Raw genomic sequence first — 16875 nt, forward strand, 5'->3', positions numbered from 1 at the left:
CAGAGCATCTTTCACTAAATTTGTGATCCTCCAGTAGTAGTTGGTGTCCATTGCCCTGTCCCTGGTGAGAATGTGTATCGGGTGAATGTGCAGGCAGGGAAGGAATTAAGTTTTGTGAAACAAGAGATTCAGCTGAGTTATGACTGTGATAAGACAAGAACTTGCAATTAATAATGGACTGCTGGAGGCAAGGGTCATGGGTTAACAAGGTGGAAGGACATTCATTAAGTAGAGCCATTTAACAAGATGTGGTAGCATTCAAGTATGTAAGGTCAGATTAATAAGGTGTAAAGTATTGTATGAAGCCAGTTAACAAGGTTAAGAACATTCATTGTGTAACAGTAAAGGGCTTGGTCTCTACTATTGATACTCATTGATTGTCACAGTCGACAATTAATATGTATGTTGCTTTGGATGCTATTCCCTGTAAAACTACTATATGGTTTATTGAGAAACTGCGGTTCGAGAGAAGACCATGAACTCATGTCTCTGTTCACTTGGGTGATCGTTCTCTCTCCCTCCAGGGCCCAGAATAAAGATGAAGGGGGTAAAGCCATATTGTGCCTGAGTGTTTTACTTCAACTGAAGGGGGAGCGCGACAACACTGGGAACTGTCTGAAAAGCATTCAGTCTGTGTTAGACTGAAGTCCTGCTCAAGAACTATGCAATCGACAACAAAATTAGAGGAATAGTAGACAGTGAAGGAGGTTTTCTAAGATTACAAAAAGATCTTGATTACACGGGTCAATGTGCTGAAAAATGGCAGATGGATTTCATTTTGGTAAATGCGAGATATTGCATTTTGGTACGAACAAACCTTTTTTTACAATGAATGGAATGGCCTGAAGTGTTGTAGAACAAAATGACCTGGGGGTTCAGGTAACTTCTTTGACGTTTCCATCACTTTGCTCAGATCGTTGAGTTTAGGATTGGGAAGTCATGCTGTGGTTGTACAGGACATGGATGAGGCCTCTTCTGGAATACTGTGTCCAGTTCTGTTTATCCAGTTCTGTTTGCCCAGTTATGGAAAGGATATTACTAAGTTAGAGGGTTCAGAAGAGATTTACCAGAATGTTTCTGGATATGGAGTGTTTGAGTTTATAAAGAAAAGCAGTGAGTTTCTTTCACTAGATCATAGGAGGTTGAGGGGTGACCTTTTAGAGGTTTGTAAAAATTGATGGATAAAGATAGGGTTTACGATAGTTGTCTTCCCCCTAAGATGTCAGGATTTCAACATTAGGGTCCACATTTTTAAGGTGAGTGGAGAGAGATGTTCAAAAGAGTGGTTTGTGTGTGGAATGAACTTCCTGAGGAAGTAGTGGGTATGATTGCAATCACAATGTTTAAGATCTTGGATAAGTACAAGAAAAGGAAAGGTTTGGAGGGATATGGGCAGGAGCAGGCAGATGGGACTAGTTTAGGTTGGAATTACGTTTGGTATGGACTGGTTGGAAGAAGGATCTGTTTGTGTTGTATGACTCCATGATCTTCACAGAAACATAGAAAATGAGTGCAGTTGTAGGTCAGTGGGCCCTTCAAGCCTGCATCACCATTCAATATGGTCATGGCTGTGCAATTTTAATATCCCATTCCTGATTTCTCTCCCTTTTAAACTGTAAGGGGTCCAGCTTCCTCCTTGAATATGTCTAACCAACTGGCCCCAACCTCTTTCTGTGGGAGAGAATTCTAAAGGTTCACAACTTAGTGAAGAAATTCTTCCTCATCTCGGTCCTGAGCGGCTTACCCATTATTCTTAGATTGTGTCCCCTCATTCTGGACTTTCCCAACCTTGGGAACATTCTTACCGCATCTAGCCTGTCCACTCTGATCAGGATTGTTTCCATTAGATCCCACTCATTCTTCTAAATTTCAGTGAGCGTTTGGTCATGTCAGTATTGCAAACCCAGGATTTGGTCTGGTGAACCTTTGCTGAACTCCCTCAATAGCAAGAATGTCTTTCCTCAGATGAGACCAAAACTGTACACAATATTAAAGTGTCACATGGCCCTGTGATATTCCATGATATTCTTTTCAAAATTGAGGCATTCTGCTAAATGACTTTCAGTCTATGCTTGGAAATCAATCATAAGATCTCCTCCTTTTTCACTGTGGGTTTTGCATATGAACCAGCTGCTTGGTGGATTTGTTGTCAGTTGCCACTTACGGAAGAGTATGATCTAACTGCTTGAAGTGTACTGTAGCAATGTAGCTAGACCTATCTTTGCAACATTGGAGGAATATGAAACTTCAACATCTAGTGATTGTGCGGGGAAGCACCAACTGTCTCGGACACCAGATATAGACGACATAAGTTGTTCTTAAACTGTCATTGTTTTGTTTTATGGAATTTTTCCAATTAAAATGGTTGCTGCAGATAACATAATTTGCAAATTGAAAAGTCAATGAGAATCAGAGTTTACACAAGTTAAGTGAATGGGCAAGAACTTGACAAGTGGAATGTAACATGGGGGAAAATATAAGGTTGTGTTTTGGCAGTAAGATTAACAAGCTGAATACAATGACTGAAATGGGGAAAGACTGGAAAGCTGCAGCATAGGGATTTGGGAAGGCAAAAAAAATGTTGGCATACAAAATTGGTCTTGTGGGCTACGGTTTGAGAAACCACAGCATAGGTACGAGGGTAAAAGCAAACATCATTCTTTCACAATTTTAAGGCTATTATTCTGCAGTTACAAGAATGTAACAAATGTGCTGACCTTTAAACTCCATAAACAAATGTACAAAATATGCTTGGAAGGGTGCTATCACATCCAATTCCTAAGTGAGCAATGGATTTTCATTAAAGGCAAGGTTACCAACTGACTCATTCATGGAATGTCATCCCGTTTTCCCCCTTCACTTGAAGTAAAATGCTCAGACACAGTATAGTCTTACCTCCTTCATCTTTATTTCAGGCCCTGAAGGGAGAGAGAATGAAACGGGCCTTTCGGCCCAACAAGTCCACACCGACCTGCTGAAGCGCACCCACCCAGACCCATTCCCCTACATTTACCACTGCACCTAACACTATGGGCAATTTAGCGTGGCCAATTCACTTAACCTGCACATTGTTTTTTGGACTGTGGGAGGAAACCGGAGCACACGGAGGAAACCCACGCAGACACGGGGAGAATGTGCAAACTCCACACAGTCAGTCGCCTGAGGCGGGAATTGAACCCGGGTCTCTGGCACTGTGAGGCAGCAGTCCTAACCACTGTGCCACTGAGGCGCCCCTGTGCACAAAGAGTTCAGTCTTCTCTGGAACAGTAGTTTGTCATTGAACTATATAGTCATTTTACAGGAAGGAGCATCCAGATAAGGCAACATACATATTGTTTGGGTGACTGTTATACAATGTTCTTAATCTTGTTAACTGGATTCATACAATAGATACTTTTCACCTGGTTAATCTCAGTTGCATACTGAATGCTACCTCATCTTGTTAAATGGCTCTTTTCCACATTGTTAACTCATTGTTGTCTCCAGCACCCCGTTCTTATTTGATCAGAGTCAGATGTACAGCACAGAAACAGACCCTTTGGTTCAACTCATCCATGCCGGCCAGATAATGCAATCTAGTCCCACCTGCCAGCACCTGGCCCACATCCCTCCAAACCCTTCCTTTTAATATACCCATCCAGATGCCTTTTACATGTTGCAATTGTACTAGCCTCCACCACTTCCTCTGGCAGCTCATTCCATACATCTACCACCCTCTGCATGAAACAGTTGACCCTGAGGTCTTTTTTTTAATATATCTTTCCCCTCTCACTCTAAACCTATCACTCTCAACCTATGCCCTCTAGTTCTGGACTTCCCCCACCCCAGGGAAAAGACTTTATCTATTTATCCTATTTGTGCACCTCGTGATGTTATAAACCTCTATAAGGTCACCCCTCAACCTCTCACGCTCCAAGGAAAACCGCTCCAGCCTATTCAACTTCTTCTGATATCTCAAATCCTCCAACTCTGGCAACATCTTGTAAATCTTTTCTGAACCCTTTCAAGTTTCACAACATCCTTCCAATAGGAAGGAGACCAGAATTGTGCACCATATTCTAATAGTGGCCCAGCCAATGGCCTGCACAGCCACAACATGACTTCCCAACTCCTGTACTCAATATTCTGAACAATAAAGGAAAGCATACCAAATGCTTTCTTCACTAGCTATCTACCTGTGGCTCTACTTTCAAGGAGCCTGTGCTCCAAGATCTTTGTTCAGCAACACTCCCTAGGACCTTACCATTAAGTGTATAAGTCCTGTTAAGATTTGCTTTCCCAAAATGCAACACCTCACATTTATCTGAATTGAACTCCATCTGCCACCTCTTAGCTCATTGGCCCATCTGATCAAGATCCCGCTACAATCTGAGGCAGCCCTCCTTGACATCCACTACACCTCCAATCTTGGTATCATCTGCAAACTTACTAACTATACCTCTTATGCTCACATCCAAATCATTTATGTAAAATGATGAAAAATAGTGGGCCTAGCACTGATCCTTGTGGCACTCCACTGGTCACGCCTCCAGTCTGGGAAACAACCCTCCACCATCATCATCTGTCTTCTCCCTTTGAGCCAGTTCTGTATCCATATGGCTAGTTCTCCCTGTATGCCATGAGGTCTAATCTTGCTCACCAGTCTTCCATAGGGAACCTTGTTGAATGTCTTACTGAAGTCCATATAGATCATGTCTACCACTCTGCCCTCATCAATCCTCTTTGTTACTTTTTCAAAACCTCAATCAGGTTTGTGAGACATGATTTCCCATGCACAAAGCCATGTTAACTATCCCTGATTAATCCTTGCCTTTTCAAATACATGTATGCCCTGTCCCTCAGAATTCTCTCCAACAACTTGCCCACCACTGACGTCAGGCTCACTGGTCCATAGTTCCCTAGCATGTCCTTACCACTTTAAACAGTGCCACCATGTTAGCCAACCTCCAGTCTTCTGTCACCTCACCTGTGACTATCGATGATACAAATATTTCAGCAAGAAGCCCAGCAATCACTTCTCTAGCTTCCCACAGAATTCTAGGGTACTGAGCAGTTCCCTCAGATTTGTCTATGTTTATACATTTCAAGACATCCAGCAGTTCCTCCTCTCACATGGATGTTTCAAGATGACACCATCTATTTCCCTACATTCTAGATATTCCATGTCCTTTTTCCCAGTAAATACTGATGCAAAATACTCTATTTAGTATCTTCCCCATCTCCTGGTGCTCCACACAAAGGCTGCTTTGCTGATCTATCCCTAGTTACCCTTTTGTCCTTAATGTATTTGTAAAAACCTTTGGGTTCTCCTTAACTCTATTTGTCAAAGCTATCTCATGTCCCCTTTTGCCCTCCTGATTTTCCACTTAAGTAAATGCCTTTATACTCTTCTAAGGATTCACTCAATCTATCCTGTCTATACCTGCCATATGCTTCCACCTTTTTCTGAACCAAACCTTCAATTTCTTTAGTCATCCAGCATTCCCTTTGCCTACCAGCCTTTCCTTTCAACCTAACAGGAATATACATTCTCTGGATTCTTGTTATCCCATTTCCCAGCCATCCCATTACGTGCCCCAATTAGCTTTTGAAGGTTCTTGCCGAATCCAGTCAAAATTGGCCTTTCTCCAATTTAGAACTTCAACTTTTAGATCTGGTCTATCCCTTTCCATCACTATTTTAAATCTAATAGAATTATGGTTGTTGGCCCCAAAGTGCTCCCCCACTGACATCTCCTTCACCTGCCCAACCTTATTTCCCAAGAGTAGGTCAAGTTTTGCATCTGCTCCACTAGGTGCATCCACATACAGAATCAGAAAATTTTCTTGTACACTCTTAAATTCCTCCCCATCCAAACCCTGAACACTGTGGCAGTCCCAGTCTATGTTTGGAAAGATTAAAATCCACTACCATAACCATCTTAAAATTCTTGCAGATAGCTGAGGTCTCCTTACAAGTTTTTTCTCAGTGTCCCTTTAACTATTAGAGGGTCGATAATACAATCCCAATAAGGTGATCATCCCTTTCTTATTTCTCATTTCCACCCAAATAACTTCCCTGGATGTATTTCCAGGAATATCCTACCTAAGTACAGCTATAATGCTATCCCTTATCAAAAATGCCACTCCCTCTCCTCTCTTGCCTCCCTTTCTATCCTTCCTGTAGCATTTGTATCCTGGAACATTAAGCTGCCAGTCTTGCCCATCCCTGAATCACATTTCTGTAATTGCTATAATATCCCAGTCCCATATTCTTAACCATGCCCTGAGTTCATCTGCCTTCCCTGTTAGGCCTCTTGCATCGAAATAAATGCAGTTTAATTTACCAGTCTTACTTGTTCTCTGCTTTGTTCCTGCCTGCCCTGACTGTTTGACTCGCTTCTGTTCTCAACTGTACCAATTTCGGATTGATCACTTTCCTCACTATCTCCCTTGGTTGCCCCCCTCAACCTTACTAGTTCAAATCCTCCTGAGCAGCTCTATCAAATCTCCCTGCCAGTATATTCGTCCCCTTCCAATTTAGGTGCAATCCATCCTTCTTGTACAGGTTACTTCTACCCCAAAAGAGATTCCAATGGTCCGAAAGTGTGAATAGTTCTCCCGTACACCAGCTACTCAGCCGTGCATTCATCTGCTCTATCCTCCCCTCACTAGCTCATAGCACCGGGAGTAATCCAGATATTACTACTCTCGAGGACCTCCTTTTTAAATTTCTGTCTAACTCTGTAATCTCCCTTCAGAATCTCAACCTTTTCCCTTCCTTTGTACGCACTGGAGCCAACGACAATGACCTCCTACTAGACCCTCTTTCCCCCTCGAGAACATTCTGCACCCTCTCCGCAACATCCTTGATTCTGCCACCAGGGAAGCAACACACCATTCTGATTTTTCACTGCTGGCCACAGTCACGTCTGTCAGTACTTCGGACTAGAGTCCTCTAACACGATCAATCTCTTGGAACCTGATGTACCCCTCATTGCATTAGAGGCAGTCTCAATGCCAGAAACTTGGCTGTTTGTGCTACGTTCCCCTGAGAACCCATCACCCCCTACGTTTTTCAAAATCGCGTATTTGTTTGAAATAGGGATAACCACAGAAGACTTCTGCACTACCTGTCTACCTTGTCTACCTTTCCTGGAATTAACCCATCTATGTGACTGTATCTGTGATTTTCCTCCCTTCCTATAACTGCCATCCATCACACCACCTTGCTGTTGTAAATTCCTCATTGCCTCTGTCTCTCCAACCAGTCCATTCAATCTCATGGATTCTCAACCAATGGCATTTATTGCAGACATGATCCTCAGTAACACAAACTTGTTCTATACTCCCACATCCGACAAGACGAGTATATCACTCTGCTAAAGGCCATTTTTGCTGCAGTCAATTAACAGACCCAAGAAATAAGTTTTCCTCTACAAAACACTGCTCCAGATTAAATTAATTCTTGTGGATTATATTTTAAAGTTTAATCATATCGCAGTATAACACATAATCAAGAAAGAACCCATTCTACTCACTACTGCAGACTTACTGTAAGCCCACGCTTAAAATATTCACTTACTCGCTTATCTGTTTCTGTGCTGTGACTTCGCCCGAACAGTTCCTCCAAGACTAGTTGTGAATTTCAGTCTTCATTAATTTTCCCAAACGCAGTCCAGTGATACACTAATTCAAACAGCAAAGGCAGTAACTGTGCAGGTTTGCTGCTGTGTCAGTTAGCAGTGTGGGTCTCTCGTGCACGCTCTCCTGCGCTGACCTCCTTTGTCTGTTCCTCTCACTTTTAAAACTGTTGTTTTGGCTTTTTTTTTCCTCTAATGATCCAAAACAATACAACAGTATATAAAACAGTAATTGCTGCTCCTGGAATTCGAGGAAATCACCCGCAACACCTAAAATACCTCAAAGGAGCCGCCTGTTACAGCCAGACATTTTTCCCGTCTTCTATCTTGGATTACCCAGAGTCATGTTCAGCTGAATCCCTTGTTTCACAAAACTCAGTACTTAACTCTTTCCGTGCCTGCTCATCACCATATATACATTCTCAAGACTACATCAGATGATCTTTTCAAGCCAGGTAACTAGAGAAACTGAACAGGGGTTGGAGATGGAATGAGGCTTAGGTAAATATAGCAAACCAAGGGGGAGAGTTGAAGTGGGACAGTACGTTATTAAATCTGAAATGAAGATCAGAATTGTAGGCTCTCTGTTCTGTTACTTAGATGCCACCAAGTACCAAGACTTGGATTTTACAAAGATAACAAAAAGAGACAACTAGAAATTCTGTATCTGGATGCACATAACATTGATTAGAAAGTAAATGAATTGACTACATACATCGAAGTAAATGAAATTATTTGATTGCCGCTGTGGAGGTCTGGATCAGAATTATGAGAACTGTGTTCTGATTTGAGGTACCTGTTTTTCAAGAAGAACAGCAAATGGATAAAGGTTGAGGGGATTGTGCTGATGATCAGAGATGTAATTGATGCAAAAGTTAGAGATGAACTTGGTTCAGGAGACCAGGAAATATACTGAATTGCTAGTAGAAGTGGTGTTCAGGCATTAATATTACCCTAAGCATTAATCACCATTAGGATAAATACGTAAGATTGAGGGGACGACATGCATGGGTGATTTTCAACTTCACGTAAATTAGACTCAAATTGACAATAACCTAGATAAGTAGTTCATAAAATGCTTTTGAAAAAGTTTAGAGCGGCACATGAAACCAAGTAGAGAGCATGTTCTATTAAACGAAGTCTAGATTAGAGTGGTGCTGGAAAAGCACAGCAGGTCAGGCAGCATCTGAGGAGCAGGAAAATCGACGTTTCGGGCAAAAGCCCTTTATCAGGAATAAGGCTGGGAGCCTCAGGGTTAAACGAAGGTTTAACATATCATGAGACTTTGTTTAATAGGTTTTAGAAAAAAGGATGATGTTTTACAAGCTGAATTTAGAGAGGTAGGAGTTAAACTAAAATGTAGGAGCTCAAAGGTGGTAATCTCAGGATTGCTACGGCTCCCACACGCGAGTCAGAGCTAAGGTGGCAAATTTAAGGTGAATACATGAATTGAAGTGTATTACGAGAGGGAGGGATTCAGGTTCCTGGGACATTGGAACTGGTTCTGGGGGATGTGAGACGAATACAAACCAGGTGGTCTGCACTTGGGCAGGATTGGGGTGTTTGCTCATGCTACTGGGGAGGGTTTAACCTAATATGGCTAGGGGTTGGAACAAATGTAGGAAGTCGGAAGGAAGTAAAGTGGGTACAAAAACAAAGGACAGTAAGGGGAAATGTGGAAGGCAGAGAAACCAAAGAGAGAAATCAACAAGGATCACATTTCACAACAACAGTGAAAGGGCCATAAATGTCCAAAACCAATTGAGCCTGAGGGCTCTGTGTCTCAATGTGAGCTGCATTTGGAGCAAGGTGGATGCAACTGTGCTAAGTTTATTAGTGGATGTCATGTATTTGGCATCAGAGACCTGCCTCCAGAGTGACCAAAGATGAGAACTCCACATCCATGGTTGTTCAATTTTCACGAAAGATAGATGGGAAGGGAGATGGCTGGTTAAGAAAGAAATTAATACAGTAGTAAGGGGGAGCATGAACCTTGACGATGTGGAATTAATATGGGTGGACCTGTGGAACACCGAAGGGAAAAAGACATTAGTGGGAATTTTGTGCAGACCACCAAACGGAAAGTTGTGATGTTGAGGTCTGTATCAAACAGGAAATTAGAGATGCATGCAGTAAGAGTACAGCAGTTATTACGGGTGAATTCAATCTACATACTAACTGGATGAACCAAACTGATGATAACAATATGATGGAGCAGGATTTCCTGGAATGTATGAGGGATGGTTTCCTTGAACAGTATGTTGAGGAACCAGCTAGAGAGCAAGCTTCCTAGATTGGGTATGGTATTATGAGACGATTAATTAGCAACATTGTGGTGCAAGATCATAATAAAGAGTGATCATAATAAAGCAGAATTCTTCATTAAGATTGAGAGTGACACACTTGGAATATTGTGTGCAATTCTGGTACCCTTCCTATTGGAAAGACGTTGTGAAACTTGAAAGGGTTCAGTAAAGATTTACAAGGATGTTGCCAGGGTTGGAGGGTTTGAGCTATAGGGAGAGGCTAAACAGGCTGGGGCTGTTTTCCCTGGAGGTCGGAGGCTGAGGGGTGACCTTATAGAGGTTTACAAAATTGAGGGGCATGGGTAGGATAAGTAGACAAAGTCTTTCTTTTCCCTGGGGTCGGGGAGTCCAGAACTAGAGGGCATAGGTTTAGGGTGAGAGGGGAAAGATATAAACAAGACCTAAGGGGCAACGTTTTCACGCAAAGGATGGTACGTGTATGGAATGAGCTGCCAGAGGAAGTGGTGGAGGCTAGTACAATTGCAACATGTAAGAGGCATATGAATAGGAAGGGTTTGGAGGGATATGGGCCAGGTGCTGGCAGGTGGAACTACTAAAAGGTGGTTCGGGTTCTGAAACGGAAGTTCGACGGGCCACCGGTTCTGAAACGGGACACTGACTTTGTGATAAACTTATTAGATTATTATGTGAGAAGAGAGATATGTTGTAATGAGATTCTATAAAAGGTTCGGGTTCTGAAACGGAAGTCCAACGGGACACTGATCCCGTAGTTTGGGTTCCGACACTGGATGCTGATGGGATGCTGATTCTGATTAATTGGTCAAAAAAGAAATGATTGAGAAGTTGTGAATTTTGTTCATTAAAGGCAGATTGCGGAGAGAAAAATTTGCAGGGACTGAGTTACTTCCTGCGGATGTATATATGTAATTGAGGAAAAAGTGAATCAATATCAATTTGGGAAGAAAATCGTGTGTTTCGGAATAGAATTAAAATAAATTCCGGTTGCATGTTTTCTTGCGTCACAGACTAATGAAACTGCATTTAAAAACTTGTCTTGAATTAAATAGTAAAAGGGGAAAAAATAGGGAATCTGTGTCTCTGTGAGAGAGAGGAGGCTCAGCGCTGTTTCCTTTCAGCCTGTAGAAAATTTAACTCTGTTATGAGTGGTTTGGATGCACATTTGAGTTTGAATGTTTATCTTGTTTTCTGGAGCTCCGAACGTAAAATAATGGTCTTGATTAAACAAGTTGTGATTTAGACAATTAAATTTGATTTGAAAATTGTATTTTAAAGATTTAAATTTGCTTTAAAAAGTGTTTTAATATTGTGTTGTTGTACCTGTTGAAATATTCATCTTTTAAATTCTTTTGAAAATAAAGGGAAATTGTACAGATTCAACCATTGAGAATGATTGTCCTTTGCAGGTGTTACATGATAAATATCTGGAAAAAGTCCATAGATTTAGACAGTTGTCTGGTGACCTAAACACAAAAAATTGGGTAATGAACAATGGCCATTGGGAGGTAGGAAGAATTTAGACATGGTAAAGTCAGCCCAACAGCAAATTTGCTGGAAAAATATGGGCTTGAAAATTCAAGAATTAATTGGACTTTGGCATCAATATTGTCAGAAACTTAAAAGATAATTCGTCTCTTGCTGTGAAAACGCCATTAAATTGGGCATCAAATTGACGAAGTGGGTATTCTCAAACTGGTTGAAGTTCTTAAAAGAAATGTGCACGTGAGAAAAGGTTACAGTCTGAGAGATCTCTATCTAAAATGTACTGACAATACTAAGAACTGTGCAGTTCAATAGTTGGCCTTAAATTAACAAGGGAGATTTTGAATACAAGGATCTTAATTATTGGATGTCATAATCTACATGGAAGGTCCCATCAAATTCTGTTTAAGTCAAAAGTAGCTCAGTTGACAAAAGTTGACAGTCAACTGGGACTCACTGCTGAGGTGACACCATATTTATAGATGAAATTAAGGGGTAGGGTAGAATCTGGGCGAGAAAGCATCGAAACAGTCAAGTCTGCAACTGACAAAGGTGTAATGCACAGCAGTTTCAGTGACAAGTTATTGAGAAGGAGGCAGAGGTGCAAGGCAACAATATCTGATAGAAAGGATGTGAAGCTGGAATTTAATTCAAAATCCAACAAGTACCAAGATAAAAACTGCAGCCTGATAGTAGATGATGACTTAAAATTTACAAAGTTTGATTTGAAGAAATTCTGGGTCACTCAACACTGGATTTTGGAAGAAAAGTCTTGCAGTATAGAGAGAGTGGATGAGTCAGAAGGCTTTGGGAAGATAGTTGCATATGAGCTAACATGGGAAAGATTTAGAAATTGTCAGTAAAGTTAGAATGTGGTTCAAGGCACAGAGCGAATCCAATGGATGAGTAAAGTGAGGATAATAGTTTCAGATTTGATAACATTACAAATCAAATGAGTAAATACATGGCAAAGAATATTCAATGGTAGAAGTATGAAAGGATGCAAATTATAATTCAGATTGAAGAGGAGCAAAATAGGAATGTCACAGAATAAAAAGGGAAAAAGGAAGACTGATCAAGAGGTTCTTAAATTTTACAGCTTATCAATATATTAAATGTATTACCCATAGTAATGGCAAAGGTTTAACTGACATCAGCAACCATTTGGCAGATGGGGCAGCAAACGCAGCCTCTAAAGGGGATCTTATGTTTATGCCCAGAATGATGAGGCAGACTATAAATTCTAATAAAAACCAGTCTACTTTTGATAAATTAATGCCAACCATTTAAGATATTGTTAAACTTCAGGGGATTCCCCTGACACTAAGATGTTATAGTCGGAGTTCAGCTGTTTGTATGACCCTGACGCTCAACTCTGGACTACTCCTGCGGGTCAAACTTGTATGTCTGATGAACTTGCTTTCTGGGTTATTGAATATGTGCATTATGCAACTCACTGGTGCCCGTTCAGTCACCGACCTTCTCCTGATTGGAGGTGGGGATACCACCATAGCTGTGTAGCTTAGACGGTTAGCACCCGGTGTCTTATTTGTCAGGAACATCAACCTAGAAAAGGCTTAATTTGTGTTTAGGGTAGAACTCCCTTGCCGGAGGGTCCCTTTGAGAACTTCAACTGGATTACATTGAGTTGCAGAAATGTCAGTGCTATAAATAAGTTTTGGCTGTTATTGTTGTCTTTTCTAAGTGGATTGATGCCTACCCTAGTACCAACGCTACTGCTGAGACTCGTGAAGATTTTGCTTAACGAAGTTATTCCCTGTTCAGTATACCTGCATGCATTAGTTCAACAATAGACCACATATTGTTAGTAATATTAATGAAGAACTGTTCCCAGCTTTATTTGTCAGCAACTGCATTGTGATTAGATTAGATTACAGTGTGGAAACAGGCCCTTCAGCCCAACAAGTCCACACCGACCCGCCGAAGCGAAACCCACCCATACCCCTACATTTACCCCTTACCTAACACTACAGACAATTTAGTATGGCCAATTCACCTGACCCTGCACATCTTTGGATGGTGGGAGGAAACCGGAGCACCCGGAGGAAACCCACGCAGACACGGGGAGAACGTGCAAACTCCACACAGTCAGTCGCCTGAGGCGGGAATTGAACCCAGGTCTCTGGTGCTGTGAGGCAGCAGTGCTAACCACTGTGCCACCGTGCCGCCCTACTTGTTGTCCTCAGGCTGCTGGCCTTGTTGAACATTTTAACCAGACTCTTCAGACTAAACTTGCCAAATTAATGACTGAGACTGGCCTCTTCTGGGTTAAGCTACTCCCTGTGGCCTTATTCCAGATGCGATCCACGCCTACAGGCAGCATGGATACAGGCCTTTTGGCCCAAACTGGTCCATGCTGACTGAAATGTCCATCTATGCTAACCCTGTTTCCCTGCAGGTAGGCCATATTCTTTTAATCCTTTCCTATCCATGTATTTGTCCAAATGCCTTTTAAATGTTAATGTACCAGCCTCAACCTCTTCTGCTGGTAGCTCACTCCATATGCATACCACCCTCTGTGGGGGAAAAAAAAGTTGCTCTTCGGGTTCCCTTTTAATGTTACCCCTTAACTTTCCAGTTCTTCCCCCAACCCTGGGAAAAAAGACTGAATGCAGTCACCCTATCCATCCTGCTCATGATTTTAGACACCTTAATAAGGTCCACCTTGGTCTCTTATATTCTAAAGAAAAAAGTCCTAGCTTGTCCAACCTCTCCTTATAACTCAGTCCCTTGAGTCCAGGCAACATCCTTGACAATTTCTTCTGCACTCTTTCCAGTTTAATAACATCCTTCCTATAACAAGATAACCATAACTGAACACAGTACTCCAAGTGCTGCCTCACCAACATCGTGTATAACTGCACATAACTTCCCAACTTCTATACTCAATGCCCTGACTGAAGGCCAGTGTGCCAAAAGCCATCTTCATTGCCCTATCTACCTGTGACTCCACCCGGAGAACCATGAACTGGAACTCCAAGATCACGCTGTTCCGCAACACTCCTTAAGGTCCTACCATTCACCATATAACCCCTATCTTTATTTGACTTTTCAAAATGCAAGACCTTACACTTATCTACATTAAACTCCATTTGCCATTTCTCAGCCCACTTCCCCAGCTGTTCGAGGTCCTGCTGCAATTTTTGCTAGCCTCCTTCAGTATCCACACAACCACCTATTTTCATGCCACCTGCAAACTTAACAACGTATAAGGCAGGATTATTATCTATAGAAACGATATCGATTACAAACAGTAATGGGTTCAGCACCAACCCTTGAGGCACTCCACTCGTCACAGGCCTCCAATCTGACAAGCATCCTTCCACTATTACCCTCTCCTTCATACCATCAAGCCAATTGTATATCCATTTTGCCAGCCCGCCCTAGATTCCAAGTGATCTAAGTTTCCACATGATAAGCCACTCTGGAAGGTTATCAAAGGCCTTACTGGAATCAATATAGACTATCTACCGCCCTGTCCTTGTCAACCTTTCTGGTCACTTCATTATGTAAGACCATGGTTGACCATGGTCAACCTGCTCTCAAAGCCATGATGACTACTCTTAATTAAACCCATCTTTCTAATGTATATCTTATCACTCAATCTTCTCAAGTAACGTATCCACCGCAGATGTCCAGCTTACTGGTCTATAGTCTCTAGGCTTTTCTTTGCTACCGTTGAATAATGGCGCAACATTCAGTATGAAACAACCTTCTGGTACCTCACCTGTGGCTAATGATGCTAAAATGTAAGTCACTTGCAGTATCTTGGATATATCTGGTCAAGACCAGGAGATTTATCCACCTTCGTGCATTCTAATGCATCCAACATCGTCACTACTATGATATGGACTGTCCCCAAGATACCACCACAACTTCATCAAGTTCCCAAGTTATCTTGTCTTTCTCCATGATAAACAAAGGAGAAATATTCATTGAAAACCTCACTCATCTCTTGCAGTTCTATGTTTAGATGTCCACTTTGGTCCTTGAGGCGTCCTTTTCACCTTAGCCCTTGAGGATTGATGGTGGATAGGCAATGGTAGACATTTAAAGAACACTTGGATTAACTTCAGCAATTAATTGCATATCCCTATCTGGCATAAGATTAAAACAGGGAAGGTGGATCAACCATGGTTAACAAGGAAAATCAGGGATAATTTTAAAGCCAAAGATGAGACGTCTAAATTGGCCAGAAAAAGCAGAAAACCTGAGGACTGAGAAATTTAAAAGTTCAGAGGCTTAATTTAGAAAGGGAAAACCAGAATATGACAGTACGTTCATGGAAAATATAAAAGCTGACTGCAAATATAGATATATGAAGAAAAAGACTGCTGAAGACAAATTTAAGTGCCTTGCAGTTAGAATCAGGTGAATTCATAATGGGCAACAAAGATGGCAGTAGAGAGTGTTGCTGAAAAAGCACAGCAGGTCAGGCAGCAACTGATGGGCATGAGCATCAATGTTTTGGGCCAGCGGAGTCGGTTGTGCCTCACAAACTTTAGTCACCATCTCAAAGAACTCAATAAACAGGTGGATGAGGGTAAAGTTGTTGATGTGGTAGATATGGATTTCAGTCAGCTGTTTTGATAAGGTTCCCACGATAGGCTATTGCACAAAATACGGAGGCTTGAGATTGAGGGTGATTTAGCAGTTTGAATCAGAAATTGGCTAGCTGAAAGAAGACAGAGGTGGTGGTTGATGGGAAATGTTCATCCTGGAGTTCAGTTGCTAGTGGGGTCCTGCAAAGATCTGCTTTGTCATTTTTATCAATAACCTGGATGAGAGTGTAGTGATACAATGATAAGGTAGGGGTTGAGCCTGAGCCTGGGTGGAATGCTCTTCGGAGAGTCTGTATGGACTTATTGGGCCAAATGGCCTGTATCCACACTGTAGTGATTCTATGCTCCTATGAAGTTGAATAATTTTTTAAAATTCTAATGAGAAGGTGTTGTGTGTTTATGGACTTCATGTTCCATAAAGCAATTACCAAACTGCCTTTAATCTCCTAGGAGGAAGTAAGGACTACAGATGCTGAAGATCAGTTGTGTGCTCTCTGAGACACCCACACCAACCAACATCTGGAGGCAGAACTCCTCATTGAGACCCCACCTTGAGACCTGGCTACCACACGGGATTAATGTGGATTTTGCCAGTTTCCTCATTTCCCCCCACCTTATCCCAGTCCCAAGTCTCCAATTTGGCACCACTGTCTTGACATGTCCATCGTCTTTCCCATCTATGTGCTCCACCTTCCTCTGACATATCACCTGCTTCCTGCCTTCACCTACCTATTGCATTCTCAGCTGCCTCTCCACCTGCCTCTCCACCCTGGCCCACAAGCTGCATTCCCGATGAAGGGCTTATGCTTAAAACATCGATTTTTTTTTTTCCAGCACCACACTCTTGACATTGCCTTTAATCTCCCCAATTTAAATCAGACCCCATGAAGAAGCTAAGCAGTCC

At 41.9% G+C, this 16875-nt stretch overlaps 1 protein-coding gene across 4 annotated transcripts in view; it reads left to right on the top strand.

Annotated features, from left to right (window-relative positions):
* LOC122550562 (centrosomal protein of 57 kDa) overlaps positions 1-16875 on the top strand; it is a 50440-nt gene that overhangs the window by 1808 nt on the left and 31757 nt on the right. The gene's annotated exons all lie outside the window — the stretch shown is intronic.

The sequence above is a fragment of the Chiloscyllium plagiosum genome, unplaced genomic scaffold, assembly GCF_037043375.1.
Source record: "Chiloscyllium plagiosum isolate Xiang-an unplaced genomic scaffold, Cpla_swu_hap1 HiC_scaffold_6, whole genome shotgun sequence".
Taxonomy (NCBI): domain Eukaryota; kingdom Metazoa; phylum Chordata; class Chondrichthyes; order Orectolobiformes; family Hemiscylliidae; genus Chiloscyllium; species Chiloscyllium plagiosum.